Raw genomic sequence first — 12,503 nt, 5'->3', positions numbered from 1 at the left:
TTGGCCTTCTGGGCTGCAAGCGCACATTGCTGGCTCATGTCCAGCTTTTTATCCACCAGTACCCCCAAGTCCTTCTGGGCAGGGCTGTTCTCAATCCCTTCATCCCCCAGCCTGTACTGATACTGGGAGTTGCCCCAACCCAGGTGCAGGACCCTGCACTTGGCCTTGTTGAACCTGAGGTTCACATGGGCCCATTCCTTGAGCTTGCCCAGGTCCCTCTGGATGGCATCCAGTTCCTCAGGTGTGTCAGCTGCACCACTCAGCTTGGTGTCATCTGCAAACTTGCTGAGGGTGCACTTGATCCCACTGTCTATGTCATTGATGAAGAAACTAAACAATACTGGTCTGAATACAAACTCCTGAGGGACACAGCTCATCACAGATCTCCCATCTGGACATGGAGCCATTTGACCACTACCCTCTGGATGAGATCATCCAACCAATTCCTCATCCACTCAACAGTCCACCAATCAAATCTATCTCTCCCCAGTCTAGAGAGAAGGTTGTTGTTGTTGTGGGGGACTGTGTCAAAGGCCTTACAGAAGTCCAGATAGATGATATCCGTACCTCTTCCCTTGTCCACTGGTGTGGTCAGTCTATCATAGAACACCACTAGGTTGATCAGGCAGAACTTGTCCTTGGTGAAGCCATGCTGGCTGTTTTGAATCACCTCCCTGTCCTCCATGTGCCTTGGCATAGCTTCTAGGAGTATCTGCTCCATCATCTTCCCAGGCACAGAGGTGAGGCTAATGGGTTGGTAATTCCCAGGGTCCTCCTTATATTGCACCCTTTTTTGAAAAGGGTAGTTTCTTTTTCTAGCCTCCAGGAACTTCAGCTGACTGCCAGGACTTTTTAAATAGCATGAAGAGTGACTTGGCAACTACATCAGCCAATTCCCTCAGGACTCTGGGATGCATCTCATCAGGTCCCATAGACTTGTATAAGTTCAGGTTCCTCAGGTGGTGTCAAACCTGATCTTCTCTTACAGTGGGAGGGACTTGGCTCTTCCAGTTCTCATCTTGTGATCCATTCCCTCAAGAGGTGTGGGAAGAGACACTGCCAGGCAAGACTGAGGCAAAGAAGTCACTGAGTACCTCGGCCTTCTCTTCATCCATTGCTACCAGTCGGCCAGTCTTGCTCATCAAGGGGGGTACGCTTTCTTTGACCTTCCTTTTCTGGCTGACATACCTGTAGAAGTCCTTATTATTCTTTGCATCCCTTGCCAAGTTCGGCTCCAGCCACACCTTGACCTTCCTGACCCCATCCCTACACAACTGGGCAGCATCCCTGTACTCATCCCAGGATACCTGTCCCTGCTTCCACTGCCTGTGCATTTCCTTCTTGCCCTTTAGTTTGACCACAAGGTCTCAACTCAGCCATGCTGGTCTCTTGCCTTCCTTTCCTGATTTCTTACACCTGGGGATCAAGAACTCTTGTGTTCTCTGGAAAGTGTCCTTAAACATCTTCCAGCTCTGTTCTGCTCCCTTGTCCCTGAGGGCAGCTTCCCAGGGAGTCCTATTGACCAGTTTCCTGAAGAGCTGGAGTTTGCTTTCCTAAAATTCAGGGTCCTGACTTTACTCTTCGCCTATCCCCTATCCCTCAGGACTGTGAACTCCACCAGTGCATGATCAGTGCAGCCCAGGGTGCCTCCAGTCTTAATGTCACCACTTAGCTCATTTGTGTTGGTGACCAACAGGTCCAGTATGGCACCCCTCTGGTAGGGCTGTCTCTTACCTGGCACAGGAAGTTATCCTCCATGCACTCCAGGAGGCTGCTGGATTGTCTACAGCTCACCATACAGCTTTTCCAGCACATGTTGGGGTGCTTGAAGATCCCCAACAGGATAAGAGCCTGTGAGCATGATGCCTCCTGTACCTGAAGTAAGAAGACTTCATCAATAGGCTCCACTTGATTGGGCAGCCATTACTAGACATGAACCACAAGATTCCCTTTGTTGCCACAGTGTCTGATTCTTATCCATAAGCTTTCAGCCTGCTCATGGCTATTATTCAAAGACAGCTTTTCATACTCTACCCATGTCTTGATGTAGAGGGCATTGCCTCCAGTCCTCCTTCCTCACTTGTCCCTTCTGAAGAGCCTGTAGCCATTGATAGCCACACTCCATCCCATCAGGTTTCAGTAATGGCAAACAGGTCGAAGCTTTCTAACAGCATGGTGGCTTCCAACTCCTCGTGTTTGTTGCCCATGCTGTGTGCACTGGTGTAGAGGTACTTTAGCTGGGCTGTTGGCCATGTCATGCTCTTAGAGGAACACCCTTTAGCTTCTTTGAGGTCTTTCGATGGTGTTTCCCTTTTGACTCCTATTACCTTGTGAGCCCCTGACTCATCTCTGTAAGACTTCAAGTGCGCTGCAGTGTAGCCAGCACATCTCAGAGCAACAGGCTGAGGGGCCTCGCTAGCACTCCATCCCTTTCACTTTGATGTGTCATCCCACAGCTTGTCCTGGGCAAGCCTGATATTATCCCCCTTCCCCTTTGTGTCTAGTTTAAAGCCCTGCCTATAAGCCCATTAGCCTGTGAGCAAAGACCCTCTTCCCCCTTTGAGAAAGGTGAATCCCATCTGACGCCAGCAAGCCTGGTGCCATGTAGGCCATCCCATTTTCAAAAAAACCCAAAATTGTGGTGGTGATATCAGTCACAGAGCCATGTATTAATAGACCAGGCCTGTCTGTTTCTTCCTATGTCACTGCCCGCAACTGGAATGAGAGAGGAAAAAATAATGGTCACTTCAGTGTCCAGCAGGAGTTCTGTAAAGCTGCTTTCCAGCAGGTTTGACCCTAGCCTCTTCTGGTCTATGGGCTTTTTCTTCCTTGATTGCGGGATTTGGCATTTGCCTTTATTGAGCATCATGAGATTCCTGTTTGCCTATTTCTCCAATATCTTGAGGTCCCTCTGAATGGTAGCAACACAACGCTCTGGTGTATCAAACACTCCTCACAGTCTTGTATCATCTGCAAACTTTTTGCAGGCACATTCTGTTCTATCATCAAGGTCATTAATGAAGATGTTAAACAGTACTGGCCCCACTGTCAGCCCCTGGGGTACACCACTAGTGACTGGCCTCCAATTGGACTTTGTGCCACTGATCGCATTTCTCTGGGCCTAGCCCTTTAGCCATTTTTCAATCTCACTGTTCCATTATCTAGTCTGTATTTTGTCAGTTTATCTATAAGGGTGTTTTGGGACACTGTCAGGAGCCTTGCTAAAGTAAAGGTAGACATCATCCACTGTTCTCCCCTCATCCACCAAGATAGACACCATATTGTAGAAGGCTATCAGGTTGGTCAGGCATGATCTTCACTTCATAAATCTATGCTGACTGCTACCTTCTCGTCCTTTTATGTGTTTGGAAGTGGTTTCCAGGATTATTTGCTCCATGACCTTCCCAGGGATGGAGGTGAGGTTGACTGACCTGTATTTTCTGGATCTTTCTCAAGACATGGGTGACTCTGGCTTTCTTCCAATCCTTAGAAACCTCTCCTGCTCACTGTAACCTTTCCAAGATAATTGAAAGTGGTCTTGCAATGACATCAGCCAGTTGTGGCTGTATCCAGTCAAGCACCATGGGCTTGTGTATGTCCAGTTTGTGTAAGTGTTCCCTAACTGATCCTCTACCACCAAGGTTATACCTTCCTTGCTCCAGACTTTCTCATGGTCTCAGGGACCTGAGATTGCTGAAGTCCAGTCTTACCACTAAAGACTGTGCTGAAAGAGCATTGAGTACCTCAGCCTTTTCTGTGTCCTTTGTCTCCAGTTCCCCTGCCCCATTTAGCACTAGGCCCACATTTCCCTTAGTCTTCCTTTTGCTGCTGATATACCAGTAGGTTTTAGTTTTGCTTTTCATATTCATCACCACGTTTAACTCTAGATGGGTTTTGGCTTTCCTAGCCCTATCTGTGCATACTAAGATAGTTTCTCTATATTCTTCCCTGCTTCCACCTCTTGTATGCTTCCTTTTCGTATCTTGAGTTTTGTGAGGAGCTCCATTTTCATGCATGCAGACATCCTTCCATCTTTGCTTTATTTCCTGCACCTGAGGATAGACCATCCTTGAAAATCAACCAGCTCTCCTGGACCATCCTTCTCATTCAGGACCATATCCCATGGAATTCTTCCAGACAGAACCCTGAATAGGGTTTATCTTGAAATGTGGGAACTTTCCTCTATACTTTTATGGGGTCATTTTCATACTGTTGCTGTATAAATTTTGCATATCAGTTTTGTGTAAGTTACACCATGAAAGCAATGTGGGATTCAGCTCAAGAGGAGGTGGGATGGGCATTATTTGCCCAAATATCTATCCACACAGGCGCCTGTTGGTTTAGTGTCTGAAGCTGTCCAAAAAAGTTCAAAATAGAAATTAGTTGACTTGGGGGCTTATTGTTCCTACCAACAACTAGTACCTTCTACACAGGAATCTTTCCAGATTCTCTTCTGGTATCAGTTGATGATTACATTCTCCTTCTTGACTGTTGTCACGTTTAGTTTGCAAGGTTTGAAACCTTTTGGTACTAGCCAGCATTTCAAACACCAATTTCTATGAAAATTCTACTTTGAATTAGTGGCACATATGTTATGATTTTCTTCAGTACTTTTAGTTTTTTGTAGATGTGGTAAATTTATTATTTAAGTTTTTTCTAAAAAAAATTGTTTTTATTTTATTTTACTTCTGCTGCATTCCTATGGTGGCTGTACTTAATAACTAAATACAGTGTTGCTATCTTCAAAATGAAAAATGTTAACAGGCAGTGAAGGTATGCTGCATATTATTTTTCACTGGAAGAACAAAGTACTAAGCTAACGGTGTCACTTGCAACTGTGCATCTCTTGCTTGTGTGTAAGTTAAATGTGATAATTAAATCTCAGTCTTCCCATTCATTTATGTCTATTCTGCTTCTATGCTTATAACATGTATTTTTATAGCATCAGAGCTCTTTCAGAACCAAAAATGCAGCAAGTGGAGTAGTAGAGACTTAATTGCACTTCCCATCCTCACGTCAGTCAGAAAAAAACTACATTTAAAAATTCAGTCAAGTGTCAAAAGAGGTGCTGTATTCATGTTGAAATAAAATTATTCACCTGAAAGGTGACTAGCTGATAGCGGGATTCTAAGTTCTTGTTAAAAACAGTAAGAAAGTTAAGAGTTTAAGGAGAGAGCTGAAGCTGGAATGATCTGCACTCTTATTGCAGTAGCAGCTTTAGGATCTAGTAGTCATACTCTGTATCAGGATACGTAGAGAAGTGCTTTCATCTTTTCAGGCTCTTCCGGGAATTGACTGTTCCTTAGAAGACTTGGTTTGGCAGCCAAAGCAGAGATTTTTATTTCAGCTTGATACAGCAGGTACCGAAAGAGGGAAAACAATTTATTTGTTCTTACAAGAGATCAAAGAATTTCCTTTCCCTTCCAGCCTAAGGAAACAATGGAGGTGGGAGTCAGTCTGAGACAGTCCAGCTGAAGAAATCCAGAGAGCCTAAGACAAGCCTCCCTCAGCTTGAGTGAAAGTTGAGTTCTGTAGAGACAGGAAGATAGGGCTCTGATTGTTTATGTCTAGTTTACGATGCTCAGAAAGAATCTGGTATTGAGACATCCAAGCAAAAACCTAGTTCGTTTTTTCCTCCTGTATACAAACAGGGAGGAAAGCATTAGCACCTGGGAATTAAATATGGTTAACTCGCAAGTATTGGGAAGAACGAGTTAACACCATGTGCTTACCTCCCTTTGCCCTTTTCTCCATCCCCAGTATACTCATTCTTACACACAGAGTGACAAGACAAAGTATAGGGATTTGTTCGCCACCTTTTTTTGCACCGTTTGGATTTTCAGTCAGGCCAGGCTTCTTGCTGCACATCTGTTTTTTTAAATCAAGAATGAGTTTCTCATATGCTCAGTCAGCTCAGGGCCCAGAATTTAAGAACCTTGTCATTATAACGCTCAAAAATTCTTAGATTTGGGAACATCAACAGAATTGACTCTTACATTTTTTTTCCCTTATGTTTACCTTTGTGTTATAATCCTTATTCTACCTTGAATGGAGATATAGAGACATATATGTATACATACACACACACGCACACATATATATATGTGTGTGTGCACACAAGATATAAATATATTTAAAATGCCACCACTTTGGCACCATTGGAAGATAGTTTTCTTCCTACCTCATTTTTTAATGCAGGTAAAGGTCTAGTGCATACAGTTGAGAACTGTAAGCTGTTCAGTGCACGTTGGCCTAGGATGTGCCACAACGAGTGGGTAAGCCTACCATTACCTTAATACAAATGAAGTTTGAGATATATAGTCAAGTTATGGGCATGTCAGTTAAACGAAGGGAACTGTCCAGATACATATTTTTGGCATGTAAAACATAGGAACTAACGTGGTTAAAGTAGTCCATAAAGAGAACTTCGAGTATCGGCCATGTGTTTAGCCACTAAGATGTGTGCTGAGGTTCTGACACCTGAGAGATGTTCTCGAAGGCAGTATATTGGTTTCAGTGGACAGCAGTTAATGCTTATAATATCCAACTAAACAAAGGTATGTAAAACACATCAGTAAAGTCCTTTTGTGTTGTTAAAGCTGAGTTAGGAAATGGACATGCCTTCTTCCATCCTCCCCTTGTTTGGAGTTTCCCACTCCAAAACAGGGGGAATGGAGGATAAAAAGGGGTGACTGAGTGACCAGGAATTCAGGCAGGTGCATAACTACTCCCCACAGCTTCATCCCTTCTAATCACATCTGTGTGCCGCATAGTCAGCCTTACCCACCAGCCCACACGTTCTGCCCAGATGACAGCTAACCGATGTCATCCACCACGCTGGCAACCCTTAACCACCCCCAGTCCTGCCAAATTCCACCAAGCCCAGAGTCTGGAAAAAAATATTTGCAGCTATTAAGGTAGCTTTTTATTTAAATATGAAAGAATTTTTTAACCGCATAGGCATACAGCTTTGTTCTTAATTTTCATTTTATCACCATTTGCTTTCAAATTAAGGCAGAAAGAAACGAGGAAATTTTTAGTTATGCACTTTAGCTTTGTGCTAACAAGGAGACTTTCAGCCAGTCACTGAGGTCTGTACACTTGGAAGGTTACAAATCCACCCTTTTCTTGCAGCTGTGGAACAGAGATGCATCTGCGATCCTAAACAGGTTTTATAGTAAATTTCCTCATGCCAAATCAGAGATTAAAATCAGCATTTTAAATCGGTCCAACCAGTTATTTTTACAGCCATATGTTTGTAATCTACAGCAACATGTTTAAGCAAGAACGGGGTAATTTATTCAGCAACAAAAATAATATGTCTTTGTTTAATACAAAATAGATTAACCTTTTGAGAAAGGGGGTGTTATTAAAACATGTTTGGCTGTTCTGAACAGTCACATGTGAAAGATACTGAGCATTTTCCTTTTCTATTGACTGCAAAGCATTTATTTAACAGGGTACTTGCTTTATATTAGTTACAGGTCTTAGCCTCCAACAGAATTATTAAAGCATTCTAAGAACATTTGGAATCATATTTTTAGAAGAATTAAATCAAAAAGCATATTCATAATAAACAGAGAAATATATTATGCTCTTGCTAGACATCATTGACAAGAATGAACTTACAATTGGTAATTGGTACCCGTTTGTATTTAAAATTTAAAGTTGACTCTTGATCCTCTCTGTTAAGTAGTTCAGGATGGCCGCTGAAGGAACTGTTGCTATTAGTGCCTGCCTGCAGTGTTTTACTTCCATCCACACAAACGTAACCTGGTCTGTATGGCGGATCTTTAATCTGCCAGCGCCGTTTTAAGAAAGGGGGGGTAGCCTGGGTAAAAGCGAAAAAAGAGGATCTTTTCCTCTAACTTAGGGTACGTCTGTTCTGCGGGCAGCAGCGACGTTAACTTTAGCTTAGGTGAGCACCCCCACCACAGGCTAATGTACCTGGCTGGGATGCTGCAGCGCTTCACCGACACGGAGCTTTGTTACTGTGTTCATCTGCTTCTTTCCATTTTCTGTAGATAATGCTGCGTCAACAGGGCGCAATGAAGGCAGCAGTTTGGGGACCCCATCTTTGCTGTGACAAAAGGCGTACCAAACAGTAGGTGTATGGTTAGAATACCCAGTTCTCACGTTTTGTGGCAGTCAGTAGGGAGTGTCCCGTGTTGCTCAACGGTTAATTACTGGTGCTATCACCTCCTACACTGTTCTCTAACACCTCAGGAAATCAGCTGATTATGATTCTCATGCTAGCAAACATGAAAAAAATGTTTGGGGACTTTATAAAATAGTAGATTTGAATGAAGATCTCTGCTTTTGCCCACCACTAGCTTTTCCAGGTGGGTGGAGTATATGGCCCAGAGAATTCCTTTTTGTAACCTGAATTATTATTAACCACATGCATTATGGCCTATGTGAGCTGAAACTAAGCGTCTGAAGTATCCAAATGGTCTGATACTGTTCTGAGGTTTTGCACTGCAGAACAGGAGCCTTACACTGAGCCGTTCTTCCGCACATCTTCTGTGGGAATGGTCACGTTTGGCACTTAGTGTCAAAACACTTGGAGTGTATTGCACGTTCTCAGGGTAGTGCATAAATTGTTTCCCAAGGAAAAAAATGCATCTCTAGAGTTGCATGGAACTTTGCCATCTGAATGCTATGCATCATTGTTTATAAAGAAGGTTTCCAGAACATTTAATTGTTTTGCAGACAGCTAATATACCCGAGAGCCCAAAGGAATGTTTGAAACAGCTGCTTCATCCTGTTCTGCCACTATGGGTAACTATTAAAGTTTAGGTTGACCAATGAAGTATATCAAAGTAATTTAAATAACGCTCAGTGATGGACTACTATATTAAACGTAGATACCTGTGAGACATGCAGGACTCTGGGGTATAAGAATTACATTGCTGCTTAGTAAATTCCCCTCTGTTGGATTATAGGTTTCAGTACTTCAAGGAGGCTTGTTCTGTGTGCCCTAAACATGTGTAAGTTCTCACTGGTGCATCTCAAATTAGTAGGAAGGCTTATTATTTATTCCAGTGGCCTGGAGCTCTGTGCTAGCAAAGGGTTTTTTTCCTGCCAGAGAGAGGAGAAATGATGCAAGTCAAAGGGTGGAAAGTGGTCCAGTAGTTCACAAAACTGATCAAGCATTAAGCCTGACAGGCATAGGAAAAAAGAAGATAGAGAGAGGAAACAAGGAAGCCGTTCTAGTTTATAGAAGAGAAGGTAGAGTCCTGCTTGTGCCCCAAATGCACAGGGTGTGCATGTTTGACAATCTTCCATGCTGTGGTGGTACATCACCAAGGCCAGTGCTTCAGTGGCACCCTGATCTCCTGAACCCTGAGCTGAAGATCCTGCTTCATGTGGGCCAGTGCACGGGAGCTGTGAAAGCAATGGCTTTCACGCTGCTCCATCTTCCCGCTATCTCCATTGCTTTACCTAGGGTCAATTAAATACAAATCTTTCATGGTCCCCAACTCCTGCCTCCTCTATGTCCCTCCCCAGCAGGCTGTTCATAATGATTGCTGTTAATTTGTATCTCCATTCTCTGCTGCACATAGCCATGCCCCCTGTGCTGGTTTTGGCTAGGACAGAGGTAATTTTCTTCATAGCAGCTAGTGTAAGGCTATGTTCTGGGTTTGTGCTGAAAAAAACGTTGGTAACACAGGGATATTTTCATTATTGCTGAGCAGTGCTTACACAGACTCAAGACCTTTACTGCTTCTCACGCCACCCCACCAGCGAGCAGGCTGGGGGTGCACAGGAAATTCAGAGACGACACAGCTGGGACAGCTGACCCCAACTGACCAAAGGGATATTCCATACCATATGGCATCATGTTCAGCCTAGAAAGCTGGGGGAAGAAGAAGGGAGCGGGAGACGTTCAGACCAATGGCGTCTGTCTTCCCAAGTAACTGCTATGCGTGATGCAGCCCGGCTTCCCTGGAGATGGCTGAGCACCTGCCTGCCCATGGGGAGTGGTGAATGAATTCCCTGTTTTGCTTTGCTTGCATGCATGGACTTTGCTTTACCTGTTAAACTGTGTTTATCTCAACCCCTGAGTTTTCTCACTTTCCCCCTTCCAATTCTATCCCCCATCTTGACATGGGGGGAGTGAGCGAGCGGCTGCCATGGGGCTTAATTGACAGCTGGGGTTAAACCGTGACACCCACACGGAGCTCTCCAAGCCACACTGAGGTCCTCAACATTTTACTCATCTGGTATTATTCATCAAGCTCTTCTGATTAAAATTGGTAGTTCTGTTTGCTTTTGAAATATTACCCAACCTCTCTGGGCAGTCCTTCAGCCTGTCTTCCCCTTTCTTCTCCATTTCCATTTGGCTGGCACGGCTACGTGCTTAGGTGCATGGAGTGGTTTGCCAGTTCAGCTAGTGTTTTGAGCATTGAGAACATGAGAGCTTTGATCTGAAAGCCATTTGGCTATGTTAGCGCAGAACAGTACCCACAGAATAAGGAAAATAGAAGGGAGGTTTCATCAGCTTTTTCGTAACCCTTTGTTAACATACACATGCAGTTTCTGGAATAACATTAGCTGCTTGTAAACTCACTTGGACCCAGTGCAATATTTTTCCATGAAGAAGCAGTTCATTAGTTCCCACACTTGCAGCATTAGTTCATTAAAGTCAGTAGAATAGAGTTGCCTTGAAAACCTGTAATCTAAATATTATTTTAATTTTATAATTGACCTATGTTCATCAATATTTCCACCTGCAATTTCTTAAAATCTTACAGTCATTAACAAACATGATCATGTAACAGTACAAGGTCCGGTTTATCTAAAAAGAGATTTAGTTAAATAAAAGTATAGTTAAGTATTGCAGAAAACTTTGAAAATCAGCAGCGCTACTAACTGCCATATTAAAGTATTTCTCAGCTTTATAACTTTGTGCAGTATAAAACTTCTGCCAGCTTTGTTGTTTATCCTCATTTGTGGATGTTACTTCTCCCTGATCTTTCTTTACCCAAATTCACATTTCTGCCTTTCTCCCAATCATTTCTTAAATGCCATTTCACTAGTCCAAACTGAATTACTTAATTTCTTTTAAAATATTCTCACTGCCTTGTCTCCTGTCACCATATCTAAGACCAGCAGCCCCCATGGTACAGAGCTCCAAGCCCTGCTCCATCCAGCATTGAGATTTTACCACTTTTTCCTGTATAACTATTCATAAAATCTGGCCTAACCTTATTTTTTGTGCCCAGAGTCCACTAACTTTCATTCCCTCATCTGCCATCTTGATGGCTTGCTCTTCTCTTGCTCACACATTTCCAGTCTGACATCTGTTTAATGAAAGGTGCCGCAAATTTTAAGATAGCTCCTGTGCTAAGATCTAGATATTTTCTTTTTACATTTGCTTTTTCACCTCTTTTTTTACCTTCACTTTCATTCTCCCAACATACACCCTCCTCTTTAAATCACTTTTCTTTCTCTTCGATACATTTCATAATTCTTACCTGGCCTGCCTGCGTAAGCTTTGTTCATTTACTCCTCCAGCAATTACCTCTACCCTTTTTACTTTTCACTACCTTACTCCAAGCTGGCCTACCCAGCTTGTAACTTTTCACTCATACCAGTTTTCCAGACTCACTTCTGTCGCTATGACTTTAGAAAATGAGTCAGGCATTTATTTATGGTTACCTCTTAAATATTCATGAGCTGTTTCTGCATTGCACTTTCAGTTTCATCCCATGCTGTCCCGTTGTTGTGGGTGTCCCCGGCCATCATTAACCCAGAAAATGGACAACTGACCACAGCTGACAATCATTAGACCTTGCTTCTTTTGCATGATCACATCATCCACTCCTTTCCCTTTCTACTGTCCTAAAGCTTTAACACTTCCATTGTGTCAGGACTCGCATCAGTCGATACTATAACACAGGTATATTAAACATATGAATGGTTTAATACAGGTGGTAAACCTTCATCTAACATTAGCAGAAAAATCAAGCAGTCTTTTATTTTATCCACGGGTGTATTCTAAATTATTACAGGATAATTAACCAAGAAATACAGGGGATATCTGAAGTACAATGCATTACAGTGCCTTGACAGACAGGCTTAATTTTGTTACAAAAACTGCTTTGGTGAAAATAAGGGTTCTCCCCAAACTTATAAAATCTGAGCTCATGCTGCACAAAGCAGAGAAGATTTTCGTGACTGGACTCTGCAGAAATATGGAAGTAAGTAGATATTTTGCATGACTCCAAATCCACCCCATGTTATCCCGCTCAGAGCTAACACCTATTCAAGAAGACAAAGGCGTTACCAGGGATGACGCAGTCAGGGACAGTCAGCAGAAGGAGCCCTGTTTATCTCCACCATCTCCGCCTGCCTGGGCTCCACCACAGCAGCCACCAGAGCCTGCAGCGTTTGAGCCCCTCAGGGCCGTTAAGTTAAAGACAGGACAAACAGGCACCGGGAAGTCCTTGGCTATTGGGTGCCTCACCTCTCCTCAGGTGGCAGGAAGGAAGGCTCTG

The sequence above is a fragment of the Phaethon lepturus genome, unplaced genomic scaffold, assembly GCF_000687285.1.
Source record: "Phaethon lepturus isolate BGI_N335 unplaced genomic scaffold, ASM68728v1 scaffold5013, whole genome shotgun sequence".
NCBI classification, from domain to species: Eukaryota; Metazoa; Chordata; class Aves; order Phaethontiformes; family Phaethontidae; genus Phaethon; species Phaethon lepturus.
This window is presented reverse-complemented; position numbering follows the sequence as displayed.